This window comes from Saccopteryx leptura, chromosome 10 (genome assembly GCF_036850995.1).
Source record: "Saccopteryx leptura isolate mSacLep1 chromosome 10, mSacLep1_pri_phased_curated, whole genome shotgun sequence".
NCBI lineage: Eukaryota > Metazoa > Chordata > Mammalia > Chiroptera > Emballonuridae > Saccopteryx > Saccopteryx leptura.
Window position 1 is genome coordinate 27848685 of NC_089512.1, and position 23407 is coordinate 27872091.

Below are 23407 nucleotides of genomic sequence, written 5' to 3' on the forward strand. Positions count from 1 at the left end.
ATTCTGGAAAAGATGAAAACTGAGAACTATGAACACACTAGAAAGATTAGCGGTTGCCAGGTATCTGCAGGGAGGAATGAATAGGCAAAGCACAGAGGACTTTCAGGGCATTCAAAATACTGCATGTGGCCCTGGCCGGTTCCTCAATGGTAGAGCGTTGGCCTAGTTTGCAGGAGTCCCGGGTTCGATTCCCAGCCATGGCACACAGGAGAAGCGCCCATCTGCTTCTCCACCCCTCCCCCTCTCCTTCCTCCCTCTCTCTTCCCCTCCCACAGCCAAGGCTCCATTGGAGCAAAGTTTGCCCGGGCGCTGAGGATGGCTCTGTGGCCTCTGCCTCAGGCGCTAGAGTGGCTCTGGTTGCAACAGAGCGACGCCCCAGATGGGCAGAGCATCGCCCCCTGGTGGGCATGCCGGGTGGATCCCAGTCAGGCGCATGCGGGAGTCTGTCTGACTGCCTCCCCATTTCCAACTTTAGAAAAATACAAAAAAAAAAAATACTGCATGTGATACTATAATAATGGATATAGGTTATTATGCATTTATTCAAACCCATTGCATACACAACACCAAAAGTAAGGTAAACTGAGCTTTGGATAGTTGCAATGTGTTCGTGTACATTCATTGATTATAAAGACTGTAGCACTCTACTGGGGGATGTTGATAATGGGGGAGACTATGCATGTGTGGGAGCAGGGGGTTTAAAGGAAAAGCTTTTTATCTTCTGCTCAATTGTGCTGTGAACCTAAAACTTCTTTAAAAATGTTTTGTTTTTAATTTCTTGTTGAGGTAGCTGGGGTAATTTATTTCCACCTCCACTTCCGTATCCACACTAATCACTAAGTATTATTCTCAAATTAAGGAGCAGAAAACACAAAGAATTAGTAAGGAACTCTGATTTTTTTTCTAGTATTCTTGCCCTACATTTAGAAGGAAATGAACTGTAGACTTTTCCAAGTTATTTTGGGGAGAATTTGCCATCAATTAGTATGGTAAATAGCTAACAGGAGCAAGATAAACATCTTTATATAGTGCTGCAGAACCCCGTTAGAAAAATTAGTCCCAAGGAGGACATTAGTGCTAAATGTCATGTTTAGAAGTTATGTTTGAAAATTTCCCTCTAGTTTAAGATTCTAGGAAAGGATTGTAACAATACACAGGGGGACAGTGACAAAATTTAAGAGAGTATGCCTGTCCTATTTGTTGCTCTGTTATAATTGGTTGTTCTTAGATATTTAGTTCTCTACTCTTTCTGGGCATGTAGTAGAAACATACTTTCAAGCCTCCCTGAAATTAGGTATGGCGGTGTGACTTGTTTAGGCCAATGACATATAAGCAGCAGTGACAAACATCCAGGCACAGTTTTAAGAGCTGGTCTGTCCCTTCAGCATATTCTCTTTCTTGTGCTATGAAGACTGGTGCAACGCCAGAAGGCGGAGGCTACATCAGTTGGATATTCTGCATGACGGCTTGAAGCAGAGCCCAGTGAGGATTGTAATGTGATCAGGTGATATGAGCAAGAAGTCAACACTTGTTGTTTTAAGCCACAAAGATTTTGAGGGTATTCATGTAAGGCTGAATAATTTTAGAGAAAGGAAAGAAAAAAGAACTCTAGATACTACGAGACATTATCTGTAGCAGCAATAACAAAGGGTGTAACAAAATACTCCAAGAGCAGATAGATGATAACATAGTTTAGGAGAAAAAAAAATAGAATTATATACACATTTAGAAAACATCTTCTTTGGAGTCTCAGTACAATCTAATAGACCAGCAATTCATAAATAAAACTATTACACAGAATAAAGTAATAAAAAAGATTAAAGGGAGCTTCCTAAAATGAAATCTGAAATTAAAAAAGAAAGCTGGATTAGATAAAGTAATTATCTAATTAGAAATTAAAAATGCAAAAAAGTGGGAATCTTTATTGGGTCTAATCACAAGTAAAACTGACACTGTAGAAAAAGAGAAATAATATTGTATTAAAGACTCAATGCTTTCATTATGAAAAAATAAGTAAATTAAATAAACTAATGATTTTGGTAAAAGAAGACTTTCATTTGATGACTCTTAAAGCAGATATTAATTGAAATATAGAGAAACAAGTGTAGCAGTGAAAAATAATATATCTGGGTACTTACATAGTTTTTACATATTAAGAGGAAGGATAGGAAATATTGAAAACAGTACAAAAATATTTTAATTATAAATATTAAAAAATTTTAAAGAATATATTAGATGTCATTGGAAATCTCATTATGGTAATCATTATTTAAGAAAAGATAAATTATTTTCTCGGCCTGGTAGCTCACTGGTTAAAGCACTTTCCCAATATGCCAATGTTGTGGGTTCAATCTCGGGTCAGGACACATACAAAAATCACCCGATGAATACATAAATAAGTGGAACAACAAATCAATGCTTTTTTTTCCCCCTCTCTTTTTCTCTCCCTAAAAAAAAAAAAAAAAAGTTAAAGAAAGGATAAATGATTGAAATTGGTACTAGAAGCATAATGATATCACTAACCATAGAAGATATTAAAAATTTATCAAAGAATTACCTCCATGAGGGCCCTGGTCTCAGGCTGATTTAAAAGTTGTTTATTTCAAACTTTCTGACACATAAAGAGGAAAGTCTCCAATACACTTCACAATATTCCCACCCTCTTAATATGAATGGCAAAGAACAAAAGAAAATTACGCAGCAATGTCAGCTAAAATGTAAGTAGTCAAGAATCTTAAAAATGCAAGTAATTTTTATTCAACAGGATATAACTCATAAAATTATTTGACTTTTAATGTGTTATAGCACTTAAATTACAAAGTATTATGTTTTGTGTCAAATTCAAAAATATTTCTGATAAAAAGTCACAGTTAATAGGAAAATGCAATACAGGGACATTTATTTGAGAAGGCTAGTTTGTTTTGTTTTTTTTAACCAAGAGAAATAAGACAAATATTTAAATATTTTGTTTAAAATAAAAACAAAAAAAATAGGTAATTAAGAATAAACTAATTGAAAGACATTCAGAGCTTTATATAAATACTAAGATGTGTGGAAAAGGTAATAGAAAATGTATAATCAGAAATCAAGTACAAAGTTATGATGTCTAATGTTTTGAGGATTTTAATTGTCTCCATATTAATCTACAAAGTCAATATAACACAATTAATAAAGCAGCAGGGATGCATTATCTGAATTGAAATATTTCAAATTTTAATGAAAGAACAAAGGACCAAAAATAGCCAAGACCATTTGCAAATATACAATGAGTATAAATGAATACATTATGTTAAATATATATAATTTTACTATTGATTGAAATACAGTGCAAATCACAATGAGAATCTACTTGCCCACAAAATTTGGAATCAAATTATAAAATTCTGGCGCTAGTGTGTTGCTGAGGACATGGAGCAATAGGACTTTGCCTAGACAGCTGGTGATAGTGAAAATTGCTATAGCATTTTTGGGAAATAAATTTGTAAAGAGATAGTAAAATGGAAAATCTGCATCCATCCCTACCTTCTGGAAGTGGGAGTCCAATTATACAGTTTAGAAAAACTCTCATGCTATATGCATAAGGAGACACAAGCAAGAATGCTCTTACCAATGTTGTTTGCAGAGTGTAAGCATGGAAACAACAATTGTCAATAAACAGAATGAATAAGTAATAAATTGTAAACTCTGGATAAATAATGAAATACACTAGTGAAGCCAAAAGAAGAAGTCTATGTATTGACAGTGAAGAGAATCTCAAAAACACAAATGGAGTAAAGAAAAGCAAATGAGTTTGAAAATATACAAAACAATTGTATTGATTGGTAAATGATTTATATTTCTATATAATGCCATACGGTAGCTTGAAATGATGAACCCTAAATTCATAACAATAGCTTTCACTGGGTAGAAGATTCAGCTATATTTTCTATATTTCACTTCTTAAGCTTATTGGTACATAGGATTTTTCTTCCAAAGTGAGAAAGGGGGGGTGGCAAGATGGGGTTGGTGGGGGGGGGACAGACAGACAGACTCCCGCATGCACCGACCGGGATCCATCCGTCATGCCCACCAGGGGGTGATGCTCTGCCCATCTGGGGCGTTGCTCTGCTGCAACGGGAGACATTCTAGCGCTTGAGGTGGAGGCCATGGAGCCACACTCAGCGTCTGGGGCCAACTTTGCTCCAATGGAGCCTTGGCTGCAGGAGGGGAAGAAAGAGACAGAGAGGAAGGAGAGGGGGAGGGGTGGAGAAGCAGATGGGCGCTTCTCCTGTGTGCCCTGGCCAGGAATTGAACCGGGGGACTTCCACACATCAGGCCAGCACTCTACTGCTGAGCCAACCAGCCGTGGCCAGTACTTAGGATTTTTTTCTTTACTTTTTTGTGTGTCTAAACATTTTTATTTCACACAGAAATTTCTTTTTAATGGTATTCTTATGAAATGTTTTACCTCTGCTGTTTTTTTTAAAAAAATTAAAGATCATTTAATATTACTTATGTATTCCTCTATTCTCTGTCTGTAGTGTAATCCTCCATTGGGTAGCAAATATTTCTAGGATTTCAATTCCACAGTAAAGTAGTGATAAGGCTTATTTTAAGAGTAGACTTCTTCAATTTTGCTTTTTCGGTATTTTTTTTGTCAGTTATTGTACATATATTCTAAATTATAACCATCATACAAATTATAATCTTAAGAGAACAGACAGTGATTTCCACAGCAAACCTGTGTAATGTTAGTTATTTTATTGGTTATTAAAGTCACCATCAGCCCATTTAATTTCCACAGACCCAGTGAACCCTGAAAGCAATTTGAGAAGAGATGCCAGTTCATTATTGATAGAAGCGTATTCTCCTTATGACACAAGCTCCCGGAATTTAAATTACGGTAGAACCTGCTTTGCAATATGTTTTAATCCTAAAAGGGCCTTAACACTGCCTGGGTCCCTTCTGCCAAATCATGTTTCCCTAGAATTAAGTGGAATCAGAAGAATGCTGCAAGGTTTTAACTAATTAATTAATTAATTTTTTAGAACTAACAGAATAAATACAGTTATAATTGCATGACTGGTGGGAAAATAAAATGAAAGCTCGTATTCCCATGCCCAACTATGTTCAAGAAAATTTTAAACAGAGTTCAAAAATGTGTTTACTGTTTTTCAGAACCTTTTATTATTTTGATGCCATGAAAATTAAGTGCCAAAAAATTGAAATCGATAGTTTTCAAATTTCTATTTTGTTTTGTATTTATAATTATTCTAAGCACGATCATTAGCGTTAGTCCCCGAACTTAGCTAGAGAAGCACAGCTGAGGGCGCTGGGTGCCACCGTGCTTCTTTCCCTCACAACCCACTTGCTCTTTGAGGCTCTGTCACTGTCTGCTGCCACTACTCTGTTCAAATGGCACGTCGTACAGTGACCTTTAAGTCACTAAGTCTGATGCCCTTTCCTAAGTGTCTATTCTCTTTAAGTACTCTGTCTCTTTTAAACACATCTTAGCAACCTTTAAAAAAATATATATTTTGTCTCTGCCTATGTGTTATGTAGATGTTTTCTGGCTGGTCCTTACGCCTTCTTTCATCCTGTCCCCACACCCCCCTTAGCCTCCCTCACCCCCCACCCCGACAGTGGTCCATCTGTTCCCGTGTTCATGCCTCTGTTTCTATTTGTTCATCATTTTATTGTGCTCATTAGATTCCACTTATAACTCATATAGACAACAGGGTGGCAATAACTAGAGGGGAAGTGGGAGTGGGGGTGGGGGTGGAGGTGGGAGGAGGAGGGAAAGTGGGGGAAAGGGGAAGGAAAGAGACTTTGCTTGGGGTGGAACATGCTCGATGAGGTGTGCGGATGGTGTAAAATTGAGTCGAACACTTGAAATCTGTAGGGTTGGCAAACCATGTCATCTCAATAAATTAAAAAATAATAATTAAGAAAAAGAGTTAACAGGAAAAATTTTTATCTTTAATATCTTCTATTTTCCTTAACTTTAAGTTATTTGACTTAATTTTTTTAAGGCATAGAGAAGAATGCTTACTTTAGTAGATCACGTGATTGGCACACATGTGAGAAGAAACTCAAACTCCCCCTTTCCCACCCCGCACCCTCCACTGATCCATGTCCCCAAAGTAGCGGTCAGTGTCAATAGTCTGGTAGCTGTCACTAGTTGATTTCCTTAGTGCTCAGAGGTGTAGACACATATTTTGCTCAGATTATTTTTTGTTTTTCTTTCACTAAGTATGAATATACATTGCACATCTAAACATGCTTTTAAAATGCCAATGCAATATTGTGCTTCTAGACCAATGCAGAAATCATGGCTATTTATTTTATTTTACAAAACATTTTTGTTTGTTTGTTTTTTTATTTATTTATTTATTTATTCATTTTAGAGAGGAGAGGGAGAGACAGAGAGAGAGAAGGGGGAAGGAGCTGGAAGCATTAACTCCCATATGTGCCTTGACCAGGCAAGCCCAGGATTTCGAACCAGCAACCTCAGCATTTCCAGGTTACAAAACATTTTTTAAGTGAAAGGAGGAGAAATAGAGAAACAGACTCCCACCTATGCCCTGATGGGGATCCACCCAGCAACTCTCTCTGGGGCCGATGCTTGAATCAACTGAGCTATCCTCAGTGCCGGAGACCTACACTTGAATCCTTTGAACCACTGACTGTGAGAGGAGAAAAGAGAAAGAAAGGGGAAAGGGAGGGGAAGGGGAAGAGAAGTAGAGAGTTGCTTCTCATGTGTGCCCTGACTGGGGATTGAACCTAGGACGTCAGCACACTTGGCCAATGTGCTAACCACTGAACAAACAGGTCAGGACCTATTTATTTTATTTTAATGTTCATATTTTTATATTTTTTATATAGAATCTTTCCTGTATTATATATTTTAAAAATCCTATCTGTTGTTCTTTCTCCTACATGTGTTTACTCGAGTTGTCATGATGTTTCAAAGAAGGATGTAAGACGAAAGGGGGAATATTAGGTCCCATACTACTCCACTCCTCTTAACAATTCCCAGTTTATTGGCCAGTACGATCTAGATCAGAGGGATTTCTGGTCTGGGCTTTGTCCTTTGCAAAGCCCTCCTCTGGCTCTGCTCTGATCATGCCACCAACTCTCTGAGGCAAGATGTTTGTAGGCCAAGAAGCTTGCCCTTGTATAGCTCGGGTCTGCCCTCCTAGACTTTGCTCTGGGCACAGAGATTTGGGAATCACTCCAGGGTCTGTGTGAGCCTGTCCCACAGAAGATAGAACTATTTTTTCAGCTGGAGGGGGGAAGGGGTGAATGGATTTGGGATATGTTTATCTGGCTTGTGTAGACGTATGTGTGATAGGACCTTTGGAGGGAGCTGGGCTTGGGAATAAAGGTGGATGGCGCCAGCCTGGGAGCTGGGGACTAGAAACCAGTTAGTCTCCCTGTTCCATAATATTCTGTGGAAACCTGAGATATAGAAGAATTCTACATTTGGCTTGGTCCTTCAGGTCCTTAGGAGATTATAGTTGTCAAGATAGAAGAATACAATATATACTTTAGTAGTTTACTAGGTCCATATATAACATAAATATAATCTATAACATAAATAATTAGGAAAGATGGCTCCAATTAACAGTAGTGCCTCAGGACCTGCCAATGGGAGTATGGGCCTGTCAGGGTTTCCAGCGTAGATGGTTACTTTATAGACCCTCAGTGAACCGTGTGTCCTGGTATTTAGAGTCTCCGGCCCATAAGTCTGGGCTGGCCTTTGGCTTGCTTTCACCAATAGAACATATTGGAAGTGGCACTTGGGTGAAGCCCCTCACCTGGTCCGAGATCACTGTACTTGGAAGAAGCTCAAGCTAACACGTGGGGAGGCCAATGGATGTTCCTGTAGTGGCCCTGGAGGTGTATGAGAAGGAACTTTCCATTCAGCCAGGAGTGCAGGGAGCTGAGAGCTGCTGGCTGAATCTCCTTCCTCCATGTTCAAAGTGAAGACTTGCTTGTCTCAGTCAGCCCCCTGCCAGTGACTGAGTGGAGTGGGGATCCCAGGGGCTGGCCGGCTCTGCCCAACATGACGGCTTTCGCTGTGGAGTCCCACGTTTGGGTTGACTGAGTCTTGGATCTGCACTGGAGTCACCAACTCCCTGCCCAGCTCTGTTTCCTTTCATGGGTGCCAAGTCTGCTCATGGTCTGAAGTCATCTCTACCCAATTCAGCTTCCCCTTCCTTTTTACTCTCACGGGTATTTCCTCCTCCCCTTCCCCCTACCGAGGGTCCCCGATTTACAATGGTCTGACTTGCTGATTTTTCAACTTTGCGACGTGACACACTTTTAGTAGACACTGTACTTTGAACTTGAATCTTTTCCTCAGCTAGTGATAAGTGGTACAATATTTGAGATGCTGGGCAGCCAGTCACGGGATCACGAGGGTAAACAACCGATATTCATCAGTTTGTTCATTGTGTTAAGATAATTTTGGTCAACTTTAGGTTACTGTAAGGGCTTTGAGCATGTTTAAGGTAGTCTGGGCTAAGCTGTGATAGTCGCCAGTCTGGGTGGGTTAAATGCATTTCGATTTATGATAGGTTCATCAGGAGGTAACCTCATTATAAATTGAGTAGGATATGTACTCGCAATCCTAACTCCTTCTCAATATCTTCTTCCTGGAGGACCCAACAGACACAGAGAGCAGGGCACCAGCCAGCAGCAAAATCCTAGGACTCAAGCCAGTGACACTGGTTGAGTCATTCCCACCAGCCCACTGCCATTCAGACTGCCCCAGTTGAAGCAACGACAGACTGCGTCCACCAATCCCAGCCCAAATCACAGAATCCTGAGCAAATAATAAACAAAATGCTTTAAGGCCTGTAAGTTTTAGGAGTAGTTTGTAGCTGTAGATAACTAAAATAGAAATGGTTACTCAGAGATAATGATGGCATAACAAAAAGTCTGAAACATACGGCATTGGCTTGATATTTATTATAACTGTTAAATGTGTAGATATTTAGATATCTGATATGTGAACCATAATTTGTACTATTTGTACTTTTTCCCTAGGCCTGCGAATGTTATTGTTGATAGCTGGGCCAGGCAGGGGTTCTCATGAGACTGCTATTTCTTCTCTCCTTTTTCCTCAAATATTCTTACGCACTTTCTCCTGTTTTGTTTTCCCATTTCTAAGTGTTAGCCTCCTTCACAGATTCACCTTTCTATCCCTTCATCAGAAACTCCACTGGGAGGGTCATGGGACAGGGGTGGTAGGTTTCTCTGATCACACCTTTCAAAGGTTATGGCTTTTGGTTGTTGCTGAGAGGGTGGTGGGAAATGTTGGCTTAAAAATTGTTAAATAAGAGCCTGAAATATCAAAAGTCAGATGGTGAGATGTGCAAAATAATCAAAAAAGGCAGTGACTTTTTTTTTTTGTATTTTTCTGAAGCTGGAAACAGGGAGGCAGTCAGACTCCCACATGCGCCCAACCAGGATCCACCTGGCACGCCCACCAGGGGTCGATGCTCTGCCCATCTGGGGGTGCCACTCTGTTGCAACCAGAGCCATTCTAGCGCCTGAGGCAGAGGCCATGGAGCCATCCTCAGTGCCTGGGCCAACTTTGCTCCAATGGAGCCAGTGACTTTTTTTTAAATTTTTTTTTAAATTTTTATGTTCATGTTTTTCTACCAAGCGAGAGTTCAGGTTCACCTCTTTCACCTGGTTTAGCCCTGAGATTAACCTACTGATGGAAATAAACATCTTTTATTAAATTTAAGCACTTTCTTATGTTCTTATTGTGACTTTTTAATAATTGGAGACAGACATGTAAATATATTTCAAGTTTTACTTTGCAAAGATTAATTTTTTTATTATTTTATTTATTTATTTTTATTTTATTTGCTGTTTTTCTCTAATGGGACTTGCAGACGTCGTACAGCCTTTGGTTGCTGGTAAGGTAGACTTGTCCCTTTCTCATCTCAGTGTGTGAACACTGCTCAGTCTGCTCTACCGTTCATGTGTTTGTATCCAAATTCAAGCTGTTCCCTCGAATATCACCTTAGATTTGTGCAAACATTACACCCAAACATACCGGGGACGTTTTAAGTTCTATTTGTACTATAACTTACCCAGCCTCTGAAAGATTGCCAAGTTTAGTTTAAAATTTTTGCATTTTATTTATTCAAGTGTGGAGAAATAATTTATTTTATTTATGGTAGGTAATTCTAAACACATATTATTGTTATTACCAGCATGGTGACTTTTCCATTTTTAGGAACGCTGCCGTTTCCCACTAATAGTCATAGAAATTAATAAGCAAATATTTGAAACAATTAATATTCTATAGTGAAAGTTGTGTGTGTGTACGCGTGCGTGTGTGTCTCTGTAAGTAAATAAACAGAAGTAGATAGTTATTCCTGTGGTCCTATAATTGAAGCCAGATATCTAATTTTCTTCTTTAGAATAATATATTAAATGCGTTTTGAACAAAAAGAATATCTAGTATTGGTGACATTTTAAAGATTTAATATTTAGTAATTTTTAATGAAAGCCAAAATGCATCAAATTCCTAAAAAATCTTAAGATGTTGCTTACTCATTTTGAATTCTTACAACAGTCTAGAATTTTAGTTTTTGCAATTAAGAAAGTAGAGTCTTAGAAATGTTAAATAGCTCACCCATTAACACACAGCTGATAATTAAAATTCTGTTCTATCTGATGCTGATATTTCCTTTGATTTACTTTAGCTTGGAAGTGGTAAATGAAATGAATGTATCTATTTAGCTAGTCACTTAGGATTATGAAGGAATGACACACACATGTACACACACACACACACACACAGCCCATAATAGAATAAGGAACAAGAATCCCAGGCACAATTTTCTTATCAGGAGAGATACTGGTAGACAATATAATAAAAATGTCACTTAATACTGGAGATTATCAAGGAGAGAAATTGTACAGAGAGGCTAAAGGACTGTTAAGTTGTGGGAAAGCTAAAACTATACCCACCTCCTATTTGAACCACTCTTTTGGAGTTTCCTGCCATCTTTTTGTTTCTTAGACATACCCAGTAGAATTACACAATGTAGCATCAAGCTTATCTTCAAGATGACCTCAAGGGATTATAAGTGTATTTTTCCAACACTCATTCTCCAAATACCCAAGAGAATATAATAAATTGGGGGTGGGATTATCAACAAACACTATAGTCTAAGAAACAATTAAATTACTAATATCTGGAAAAAACCTTATTGACCCATATTTAACTTAGATAAAATGAACAAATAATTACAGAACTCAACCTAACTTAGATTAGCATTGGCAAACTTTAGCTTTCATCAGAGTTACCTGGAAGAGAATACCAGACCCCACCCCCAGGGTTTCTGATGTTATGGTTGACTGGGAACTGTGAATACTTAACAGAAGAGTACCAGGTGATGCTGACACTAAAGTTGATTCTGCTGGTCCTGGGACCACTCTTTGAGAACCACATCCCATATGGGGAAGTGGCGCTGTGGAGCACTTGAGAAAAATCTCCAGATAGACTTCATTTGGCAGAAAAAGTAATGTATGGTGTCAAATGCATGTATATGTCTGTGGGACGTAGTTCCAGCTTCCGCTGAGCCTAGATGTTATGCCAGGCATCATAAAGAACACTGCCACAGGTAGCTTGTGAGAATAGGAATGACAGAGCACCACTGACCGAAGAACAAGCTATGGCATTGGCTCAGGAAAAGTATTAGGTTGAGCTACTAGAAAGAGAATGTCTGAACTTTCTAAACTCAGAGGAATATGGATCTATGATTAAAGTCTTCTGGAGAGAGAGGAGGACTAAATTAGGAATTTATGTTACCACTAATTGAGGTGAGCCAAGGACATAGTTGGAGTTGAATCAATTAAAGTAGCACAGGCTTCAATATATTTCTGATGCCTACTGGCCCAAACGATGGGGCTCACACTCCAAGGTAATGAAATGATGATGGCAGATGCAAATGAAGATCATAATAACTAGGATCAGATTTGGGAGATTTCTGTGAAGGCTTTTTGGAGGCATTTATAATGTAAAAATGATGGTGAAATGGTATTTAGTTGTTCGTAAAAGAGTTAAGCTTAGCATGCACATTTCAGAGAGTTCCTTGGTACCACTAATTGTTTATCCATGTAACTTCAGATCAGTGAAGATAATCAATCATGTAATTGTATAGATACACTATTCAACTCATTGGTATCATCTCTAGGGGACAACAAAAACTGGAACTTGGGATAGAGAAAATACAAAAATTTGTTCTCTTGGAGATTGGGAGCTGGAATAATTACGACAGTAGTTACCTAAAATCATTTCTTGATTTTATTTTATTCTAGAATTTTGGTTCTAGGAAGTAATGGAAGTAGTGGAAGCACAGCAGAGAATCAACAGAAAAATAATCAAAGCCAGGAAAAGAATGAGACTCTAGCCATCCTTAAAAATTTCTAACCATCATATCAGAAAACATGTTTGTTATCGAAATAAAACACTATGCCACTATTATACTTGTATCTGACCTCTTTCCTTATTTCTTGAAGCTTTTAGATCTTTACATTGTAAAACTACAGACAAATGTAAATTTTTTATTCTGAACTTCATGTGTGTTTGTTACTTTTTTTTTTTTTTTTTGTATTTTTCTTAAGTTGGAAACGGGGAGGTAGTCAGACAGACTCCCGCATGCACCCCACCAGGATCCACCCGGCACGCCCACCAGGGGGCGATGCTCTGCCCATCTGGGGCATCGCTCTGCCGCAATCAGAGCCATTCTAGCGCCTGAGGCAGAGGCCACAGAGCCATCCTCAGCGCCCGGGCAAACTTTGCTCCAATGGAGCCTTGGCTGCGGGAGGGGAAGAGAGAGACAGAGAGGAAGGAGAGGGGAAGGGGTGCAGAAGCAGTTGGGCGCTTCTCCTGTGTGCCCTGGCCGGGAATCGAACCTGGGACTCCCGGATGCCAGGCCGATGCTCTACCACTGAGCCAACTGGCCAGGGCCTGTTTGTTACTTTTAATTACAGGTCTACAGAATTGCTCATGGAGTTCCTCATAATAGTCCCAAAAATAGGCAGACAATGAAGTGCCATCCCTTATAAGGATGACCTTTTTTAATTTTTATTTTATTTTAGTATATGTGCTGCCGAAGCGAGCACTATAAGGATGAACTTAAAAAAATTCATATTAAAGTATACAATCGGTTCACTTATAAATAGATGTAGAACCTTTGACTTTTGTTCAACACTTAATTCCAGATTACATTGGAAAATATATAAAGAAAAGTGAGATGAAAATGCAAGTATTTAAATACACAGCATGTTCCATGTTGAAGCAACAATAACCAAAAAATTCTACATATATGCTAAGGCTGAGAAGATAAAGTCCCCATATTCCCTTCTTGAAATAAACAAACACATACACACACAAAAACATTCAAAAGCATATGGTAACTTTCCAAGAGATAAAGTTAAAAATAATGAAGGTTGTAGAATGCACATTAGATACTACAGAATTAGTCAATTAGAAATTGTTTGTGCTGCTATAACAAAAATACTGGGTATCTTAATAACAAACATTTATTTCTCCAGTTCTGGAGACTGGGAAGTGCAAGGTCAAGACACTGCCATACTTGATGTCTGGTAAGAGCCTGGTTCTGGTTCATAGATGGCTGTCTCCCTCTGTAACCTCACATGACTGAAGGGGTGAGAAAGCTCTCTGAGTCCTTTTCATAAGGGCATTAATCTCATTCATGAGGGCTTCACCCTCATGACCTAATCACTTCCCCAAAACTACCTCTTAATATCACCCCATTGGGAATAAAATTTCAACGTATAAATTTTGAAGGGCCACAAACATTGTTTAAGAAACCAAAATTAGGAATTCACCCAGTTCTGAAAGAAAAATGTAGAGATAAAAATTAGAAAAGTTTCAACATCTAATATTCTCAGGGCGATTACAGAGCACATAGCATGCAACTATACTGTGTGAAGATTAACCAAATCTTAATTGATATTATGAATCCAGCTTGATTATGATAGCACAATCTGTGAAGCAGAATGAAGGAAAAGAAATCTCCTGACTAATTGCACATATGGAAATTGAAATAAATATGTAAATAAATTAAATGTTAATGTTGAATTCTGCATATTGAAAGAGTAATAGGGCATAACCAAGTAGGTTTAATGCTACAAATGCAAACATTTTTCAATATTATGAAATCTGTTATAAAGCATCACATCATTTAATAGAAAGTGAAAAAAAAAATGAAGTAGAAAAAAAAGCACAGAAATCCATTATCCCAAACTCCACAATATTTAAAGCAATTCAAGAAATTATTGGTAATGCAATATAACAGAAAAGAAGTATAAAAGTTTTAACTATTGTAAAGAATAGTACAAAACTATCATTATGTATGAATAATATACTAATCAACTAAGATCTACTGGAAAGAAAGTTCAGTAGGATAATCAATTATAAAAGCTATTTAGGAAAGCCATTACTGTTTACATATGGTAGTATGTAAAATTGAATAAAAATTATTTAATAATTTACTATTAAATTAATGTACCTTGAAATAAGATTATCAAGAAAGACATACGATACAAATGATTAAAAAGAAAACCAAAAAATTCAAAAGGGCAGAAAAAAAGCCATGATGATTATTTGTTGTATAACAGTGTGTTTGTAACTCTTTTCTTTTATCAATGTACATTTTTAACATAATGACATTAACTGTTCAACAATGTTTTTAGAGGAGGCTTTGCAAAATTAATTTAAATTCATTTGAATAAAAAAGGAAATCAGAAAACAGTCATAAACCATTTTTACAAAGAAGAGTAAAGATGAGTAGGAGGGTAGGTAGTAAGAATTACATAAACAAAAAAATGCAGTTTTATTTAAAGCTAAAATCTTCAAAACACTGATAATATGAGTTCAATAACTAAATATTTACTGAGCATATATAAGGAAGGTTAGATGGCAGAACTCATGCTACTTATCATGGGCCGATATTTAATATGGATGAACCTTTGTCACTAACAAAGATATTAACATTCTGTTTTTGTCCCGCCTCCTTCCAAACTATTCCATTGGGATTGATATGGGATCTTCCCTTTGGTGCTGCTGTCAGATGTGGTTAATGGGGCAGCAAAATTTGGTGTGTTGTGCCCAGATCTGGAACATCAGCAAGAACTCAAGAACAACACCCAGAGTGACTAGCAGATTTCTGAGGGAACATCGGAGGCGGGGGGTAAAAGAAAGGGAAGAAAGACACAGTAAAGATGGTAGACAGAAGCTTACAAAAGGCCGAGAAGTGAGGAAGAGAAAAGGAAAGAAGAAGGAAGAAAAGGAAGGAAAAGAGGGAGAGGAGGGAGCAAAGGAAGAAAAGCCAATGGAAGAAAGGAAAGAGGGAAGGAAGGAAGAAGAGGGGAAAAGAAGGAAGGAGAAATAATTTAAATAAACTATCCCTATAGGCAGAACTGTGCAGATGAATAACAGAGAAACAGATCCTTCAAGCTGTTAGACTTCTGAATATTACAGAAAAGCTATTTTGAAAAGGAGGGATGAGATTTTTAGAAAATGAATATGATTAATTAATTAACATTGGAGGAGGTAGAGTTGGATCCCTGTTTCAAGTTACATACTCAAAGCACAAAAAAAATTTTTTGCAAAATTGGGAACATGTATGAAAAAAATAAATCAGTATCTTTTCATGTATGAAGGCATCTTATAAATCAAGGCAAAAAATAAAAAAGCCAATGGAAAAATTGGTCGAAGGCCATTACTGTGTGATTTATGAAGGACAAACATAGTCAGTATTCACTATATTTGAACAATATTTAGACCTAGTAATAAAGAACAATATTTAGACTCTGTAATAAAGAAATGCTAAATGAAGTATAAGATCATTGGTTAACTTAGATATTGGTGGATATGAACACATACACAAACAGGTAGCACCTGTTTAAAGTCATATGTCCTTGTACATACAAGTATTATATATGTGTGAATGTGTGTATGCATGTATATGTATGCAAAAATAAACTTTTCAGGGATTTTTTGGCACTAAATTTCTATACCTGTTACACGATCATTTACAACGATCCCTGTGGTTTACTTTTATGATACTAAGGGGGACTTGTTGGTCAAATAAGTTTGTAAATATGATTTTTGTTTGCCCGCTTATCGTTTGCACTGGAGGCTGGGCAGCCAGATTTAGTGGTCTGTGAGGTTGCAGGTTGCCTTCCTGCTTTGGAGGGGCCATTGTCTTGCTATTATTTACTGGAAAGGAGATTCTGCCCCACCGCCAGAGGTGCGGGAGGATTTCTTTTTTCTCTGCCCTCTGATCTTTTGTCCTCCATGGGAAAAGCGTGTTTCCTTCTTTTTCCTTGGCTTTTCTTGTGGCTTGCCTGTCTTGATGAGACACCAATAAACAGAATGGCCCACTATTCTCCGACTTTGCTATTTCTTTACCGTCTGCCCGAATTCAGTGAGAATCTGCATGTGAATGGCCGCGATGGTGGCAATGGGCCTGTGCCTTACAGGACTAAAATAGTTTCAGTCAACAAAACAATAATGCTGACAGCAAACCTTCATTTATAGTCAATATATTCTTTTTGGGGCATGAAAATCTACCGTTATATTTTTAAATAACATTAATGGAGCTGATTGAAACAAGATGATTATTTCCAGGAAATTCAATAATTCAGAACTCCCCTTGCTATGATTACTTTTAAAAAGATTTTATATGCTTTGCATAAGAATACATTACATATTATAAAAGAATTAGGAAAATGTCAATTTGCTCATCTTAAACCTAAAATACACCTGCCAGATTTTACATATAAATTGATAAATAATGCTGAAAGTACCCTACACATTAAAAAAATTCTTTACATTGAATCAAAGGAGGGTAGAGTAGTTTTTATTTCAAACCTTCTCCGCCTGTCCTTACTTCGTCTGTTTACAAAGGAAATGCATTTAAAAGGAAATGCTCAGGGGAAGTAGTTATTAAGGTCTAGTTAATTCCTCTGTTATTAGACCACCTGAATTTAAGTGTGGCTTCTGTTTTCTCACAATATGACTTGGCATAGATTTCCAGCAAATACTTCTTCAAGGATTACACGATAGCATTAAAATTAGACATGTGTGTAGCTTGGAGGAGAGGAAATTCCCGGATTGCTAACTCAATCTCTGCGTGAAAAGAAAGCAAATTGTTCCCTTCCCATTAGAAAAGTTCTTCCTTCTTCCCACTCAGTTCCTCAGTGGGGGAAAAATGATATTTGAAAACACTCACTCAACTTTGAAATGTATATAGTGTTTTTCAACAAAATAAATGAAAAATAAATGTTGGTCAGGTCTTACTCTCTACTTAGTCATAGATACAAGAAGAGTGTGTTGGAGCGTGATGTTGGGTGAGCCGCTTCTCACCAAACACACTGTAGCATATTCAAAACACTTCCAAGATAGTCTATTTGGAGATACCTTTCCTAAAGACACTAATCTTATTTTGTAACCAAATTAATGAGTTAGCTTCTTTGTCAGGGAGACACCACCTCTCATCACTGTTGAGAAATTCCTTTTCCTACCTTTTCAGTTTGTGCAGGGCCAGTTTCCAATGGCTTATTCAGCAACATTTATCTGTACTCAGCAACCCCTGCGTTTATCCTGTAACTTTTCCTCCTCTTTGCTTATTTTCCTCTGTGTCTCCTTCCTTCCATACTCACTTCTTTGTGTCATTTTTTTCTGTCTGTGCCTTAGTATAATGAAATATTCTTTTATCTAAAATGATTTTGGTCTGTTGAAATAAACTCTCAGAATGGGTTCTTTTTTTAAAAAATATATCAGATTCATAGCCTTCTCCTCTCCCGCTGACATTCTTAAATTATGACTTTGAATTTTCTCTTCTATCTTTCCACAAGAATGAATGATTCATAGAGCAAGGAGGCCGAAGTGGGAAGTAGCTGTGCTTGCAGGGTGTGATTGGTTTGTGCTTGCTTTTTCTTTATTTCACATGCAATGACAAGGTTTTTCAATTTTTTTTTTTTTTTGTATTTTTCTGAAGTTGGAAACAGGGAGGCAGTCAGACAGACTCCCGCATGCACTCGACATGCCCACCAGGGGGCGATGCTCTGCCCATCTGGGGCATCGCTCTGTTGCAACCAGAGCCATTCTAGCGCCTGAAGCAGAGGCCAAGGAGCCATCCTCAGCGACGGGGCCATCTTTGCTCCAATGGAGCCTTGGCTGCAGGAAGGGAAGAAAGAGACAGAGAGGAAGGAGGGGGGGTGGAGAAGCAGATAGGTGCCTCCCCTGTGTGCCCTGGCCGGGAATCGAACCTGGGACTTCCGCACGCCAGGCTGATGCTCTACCACTGAGCCAACCGGCCAGGGCCAGGTTTTTCAATTTTGAGCCTTTCATATTAAAATTAGCTGCAGTGTCTAATGACTCTTGAGGGGTTACTCTTCTTTGTAGTTGGCTAGACAGTTTAGAATTGATATATGACATGCAAAAGGTTTAGCGCATTTAAAAGATCTGTGCTCAATCTTAATACTTAAGCTTTTAAAGAAGAGAATCCTTTTCGGTGGTGGATGTATACTGGCAGTTGTGTCTTGTCTCAATTGAGTGGGTATAAGGCCAGGGGCCGCAACTGCTATCGTGGCCATTCACATGCAGGTTCTCATTAAATTCAGGCAGACAGTAAAGAAATGGCAGAGTCAGAGGATGGTGAGTGTTAGTCAAATAAGTTTGTAAATATGATATATATGTTTACTCGCTTATAGTTTGCATGGGGTATATGAGACAGGCTGTAAGCTAGCAAAGTCATTATAGCCTAAGGATTAGTTTTAAGACTAAACCTTTCCCACCCTTTTAATACTCAGATCTTCTCAACATCCTTCTAATACTAAGATCTTCTCAAAACTAAGCTTTTCCCCACACCCTTAACTGTTGCATGATATGAGGTGGTACACTCTTATGAGGAATCCCATTTATGCCTCAGATAAGTGGCTTTGTATCAGAGACTTCCTTATTTGTATATTGGCTTAAAGGCTTTAATTTCTACACTATGAGATAAGGAAGACCAGGGCTCTCTTGCTCAAATCCTGCCATCAGCATTGCAGAGGAGAGGCAGCCAAGATGGCGGAGTGCTGAAGGAGAAACCAGTTTGTGCAGAGAAAAGAAGATGGAAAGAGAGGTGAATAAGGCTGGTGGGGCTCTTGATTCTAGAAATACTTGGATGAGTCAGTGGCTTTGAAAGCCCTGAATGGAAAGGGAAGTGTTTTCCCACTGTGTGTATTTCTCGCCCACCGGGTGCAAGCTAGGTTTAAAGGTAATGGCCTGTGGACAAGGCCTGCTGGGGGTGAGGATGACAGAGATGCAGAGACCCGACTCCAGAGACCAGGTTCAGTGATGCAGATCCACTTTATTCAGGAAGCAAGCTAGCCTACATACACAGGTTCAGCCTATAGGTTGTTACAGTGTGTCCTTCACAGCCAATGGCTGAAAAGATCAGGGAGCTGCCTGGATGGTGCTGAGTCACTTCCTTATAGTGGGCGAGCTCCCTCCTGGGTGTGCCTAGGAGGGTTTCAGGTGCTGGAGTGTTCTCACAGCATTGCATCAGCCATAGCTGTTAGGAATGTGCTCTGCACTCTACTTACATTTCCCCCTTCTCTTTTAATTAGGGCCAGTTGGACTTGATAAATGACGGCTTGCTGTTGTTGTCTCTATGGGAAGAATTATGCCAGGGTGGGAAAAAGCAGCCCAGACATGGGGCTGCATCTGGGAGTTAGCGGTTACTGTAGCACACATAAGCAGGAACAGGGTACCAGGGCCTGGGGGCCTGTCAGGGACCATTCTCTGGTCTTGCTCCGCTAAAGCCAAGTGATGGGGCACACAAACCGGCCGCGAGGTCTTCTTCTGGAGACTCGCCATCTCCTGGGTTGGGGGGTTCCTTGGAGGGGTCATCTTGGGACACTGGGACTGGCCTTATGGTTCTTCCTGGGATCCAAATTGACTGAGGGCTGTTTTCTGGAAAGACACAAGCATAACCTCTCCCTTGTGTTATAAGGAGTGTGGATCCCACCACTGTGCCATGGCTGGGTCCTTCAGTGTAGAGCAGGGGTCTCAAACCTGCGGCCCGCCCACCAATTTTGTGCGGCCCGCAGACTAATCAAACTTCATGGATTAGTCTGCAGGCCAGTCTGTGGGCCGCACAAAATTGGTGGGCGGGCCGCATGTGGCCCGCGGGCCCGAGTTTGAGACCCCTGGTGTAGAGGGAGGTAGGGGCTCCTCAGGGAGAGGGGTAGCCATAATATTTTTGGAGTAGGGGGAGGGTCCTCAGCAGGAGATGGCTAGTAGGGCAGGTGTGAGACCGAGAAGGAAGGTTTGTCCTTCGTGCACTTCCACTGAAAGATGTGCTGGAGAGCTGGGGCCCAAGTACTGGAGTCCCAAAGAGGCGCATCCTGAAGCCAAGGGTTGAAACCTGAGAGGATTTCCTAGTAGGTACAAAGATCCTTTTCACTAACTTTAACTTGCCTACTCTGCAATAGGGTGTGCAGGGCTCGAGCCTGCGGGGCTTGAGAGTGAGGGAGAACATTTCCCATTGCAGAGGGTCACTCACTCATCCTTTGAGTGCTGGCTGGGTCCCTGTTTGAGGCACCAGTAGTGGACAAGGTCCACGGGGGTTTGAAGACGATGGAGACGCAGAGACCCAACTCCAGAGACCAAGTTCCGTGACGCAGATCCGCTTTATTCAGGAAGCAAGCTGGTCTATATACACAGGTTCAGCCTATAGGGTGTTACAGTATGTCTTTCACAGCCAATGGCTGAAAAGATCAGGGAGCTGCCTGGTTGGCTCCTTATAGCGGGCGAGCTCCCTCCTGGGTGTGCCTAGGAGGGTTTCAGGTGCTGGAGTGTTCTCACAGCATTGCATCAGCCACAGCTGCTAGGAATGCGCTCTGCACCCTACCTTCAACGGCCCACCAGTTCTTGGCTCCATTGCTTCATTACCGTCTGTCCAAATCAAACGCGAACCTGCATGGGCCAGGCGGCTGTGATGGTGCCCATGGCTACTGGCTTTATAGAGATGAATAAGACTGGCGGGGCCCTTAATTCTAAGAATACTCAGATGAGTCAGTGTCCTTGGGAGCCCTGAATGGAAAAGGAAGTGTTTTCCCACTGTGTGTATTTCTTGCCTGCCCGGTGCAAGCTGGGATTAAAGGTAATGGCCCACCAGTTCTTGGCTCTGTTGTTCCATTACTGTCTGTCCGAATATAATGCGAACCTGCACGGGCCAGACAGCTGTGATGGTGGCCGTGGTTACTGACTTTGCAGTGGGTCATTCTGTTTATTGGTCTCACCAAGACAGGCAAGCCACAAGAAAAGCCAAAGGAAAAGCAGAAAACCTGCTTTTCCCAGGGAAGACAAGGGATCATGGAGGAGAGAGAAAAGAAATCCTCCCGCACCTCTGGGTGGTGGGGCAGAATCTCCCTTCCAGTAAATATTAGCAAGACAATGGTTTCTGCCAAGCAGGAAAGCAACCTGCAACCTCACAGACCATTATATCTGGCATTGCCCAGCCCCCAATGCAAACTATAAGCGAGCAAACATGTACATCATATTTACGAACTTATTTGACCAACAGTGGGAAAAGAGGTTGGATGTTAATTTACCTGTTGACTTGAGATGATAGCCAAGAATCCACCCATAATAAAGAGATTCATCAAACACATAAACACAGCCTCACTAAGAAACATCTGACCCAGTTATGAGAAACTAACCATCACCCCCAAGCAGTGGTGGAATTCAAATAATTTAACAACTGGTTCTCTGCCCTAATGACCATTTTAAGTATAAAAACAATATATTGAAATGTAGTTTATTATTTCATGCATTTAGTACTTAAATATGAACAATAAAAGAGGTACACAAAACTAGATTATGTTATAAGAATTTTGAAATATTAATTAATACCTGACAACAAACAAAACAATTGTTGTTTAAGATATTTCCAATGAAAGCTTGTCACCCTCTGGTTGTTTGGCACTTTTTCTCTTTATGTTTGTTTACTGAACTAACAAATGCGAGGGAATTAAAATGTAGTATTTCATCAAAGATATAATGAGTTTTATGAAATGAAAAGTAAATATTACAAGCATAGTTCTGTCAAATTCTTTCACCTATGAACGGAAGGAACATTACTATGGGCACTTAGAATACGCTGTTGTGCAGAGAAACATTAAAAAAGAGTAAGGAATGTAAACTTGTGATTTCCACATTGTGTGGCTGCCCAGGCACCTACCTTAGAACCCTGATGACAAGTGCCATTTTAACAACCGGTTCACCAAACTCAACAAAAAATTAGGTATCGGTTCTGCCAAACTGGTGCGAACCGACTGAATCCCACCACTGCCCCCAACTCTCTTCCTAAAGAACTAGAATAATTTGAGAACCAGAGATCAGTTGTAATTATTCCCATTAAGAGATTGCTCTCTTTCTTTCTTGTGGAGGAAATGGATAGAGGATTATGCCTTCCCACTAATGAATACATAGAATCCAAGAGAAGAATAGTAGCTAACATTTATTGAGTATTTACTTAGTGCCTGGGAATGGACTAATTGTGCTCTTTACCATGAACTCATCTGCATCTCACAGCTACTCTATGAAGTAGGAGCTGCTGTTATCCAGAATTTACAGAGGAGAAAATGGAGGTAAAGACAAATAACTCGCTCAAAGTTACACACAACTATCACTTGTTAGAATCTGACTTCAACCCATATTTTCTGGGTCTAGATGCTTTCCTCATTAAAAGTTATATTGTCTCACCCGGATAAGGTTTTGATAAGAGCAAGAAAGAAAGATCAGGACTCTTGTTTCCTGATCGGACATCTGCTTACACATGGACTTGCAGGTCTGGGCTCTGTGCCTATTTGAAAGGACTAAAAAAAAAAAAAAAGGATTTGGAAAGAAATTCAGAGTGGATGGAGACAGATCTCCATTTCCACTGTTTGCTATGTCAGGATGCTCAATGTTCTTGTGCATTAAGTGGATATCATAAAAAATAGAATATCTATGTCTGTGTTTCTAGTAACTCACCCAAGAGAGCTGCCCCTGCAGAAGAGACCCCAGGGAAGATTTAGAAGAGGTTGCTCCGCATCAGTCTCATTTCCCATGCATGGACCAAGACTAGCACCCAGCCAGACTTCCCCAAAAAGCCCGTTTCACAAGGGTCAGCATTTGGATTCTCAGCCAAGGGAAGGGATTATTGACCAAGAAAAGACAGCAATTACATCTTTAACTGAAACAAATTTTTACGTTTATCTCTGATCCTTTCCCAACCCCCTAAAAGAATTGGAAGAGGAGCAGGAGGTCTGGGAGGAAAAATAAAGAGCACAGATGGGCCTTCTCCAGCTGTTTTGGGGCAATGGGTTG

At 39.6% G+C, this 23407-nt stretch overlaps 1 protein-coding gene across 1 annotated transcript in view; it reads left to right on the plus strand.

The window, feature by feature from the left end:
- ZNF385D (zinc finger protein 385D) overlaps positions 1-23407 on the plus strand; it is a 911235-nt gene that overhangs the window by 62634 nt on the left and 825194 nt on the right. The window lies entirely within an intron of this gene.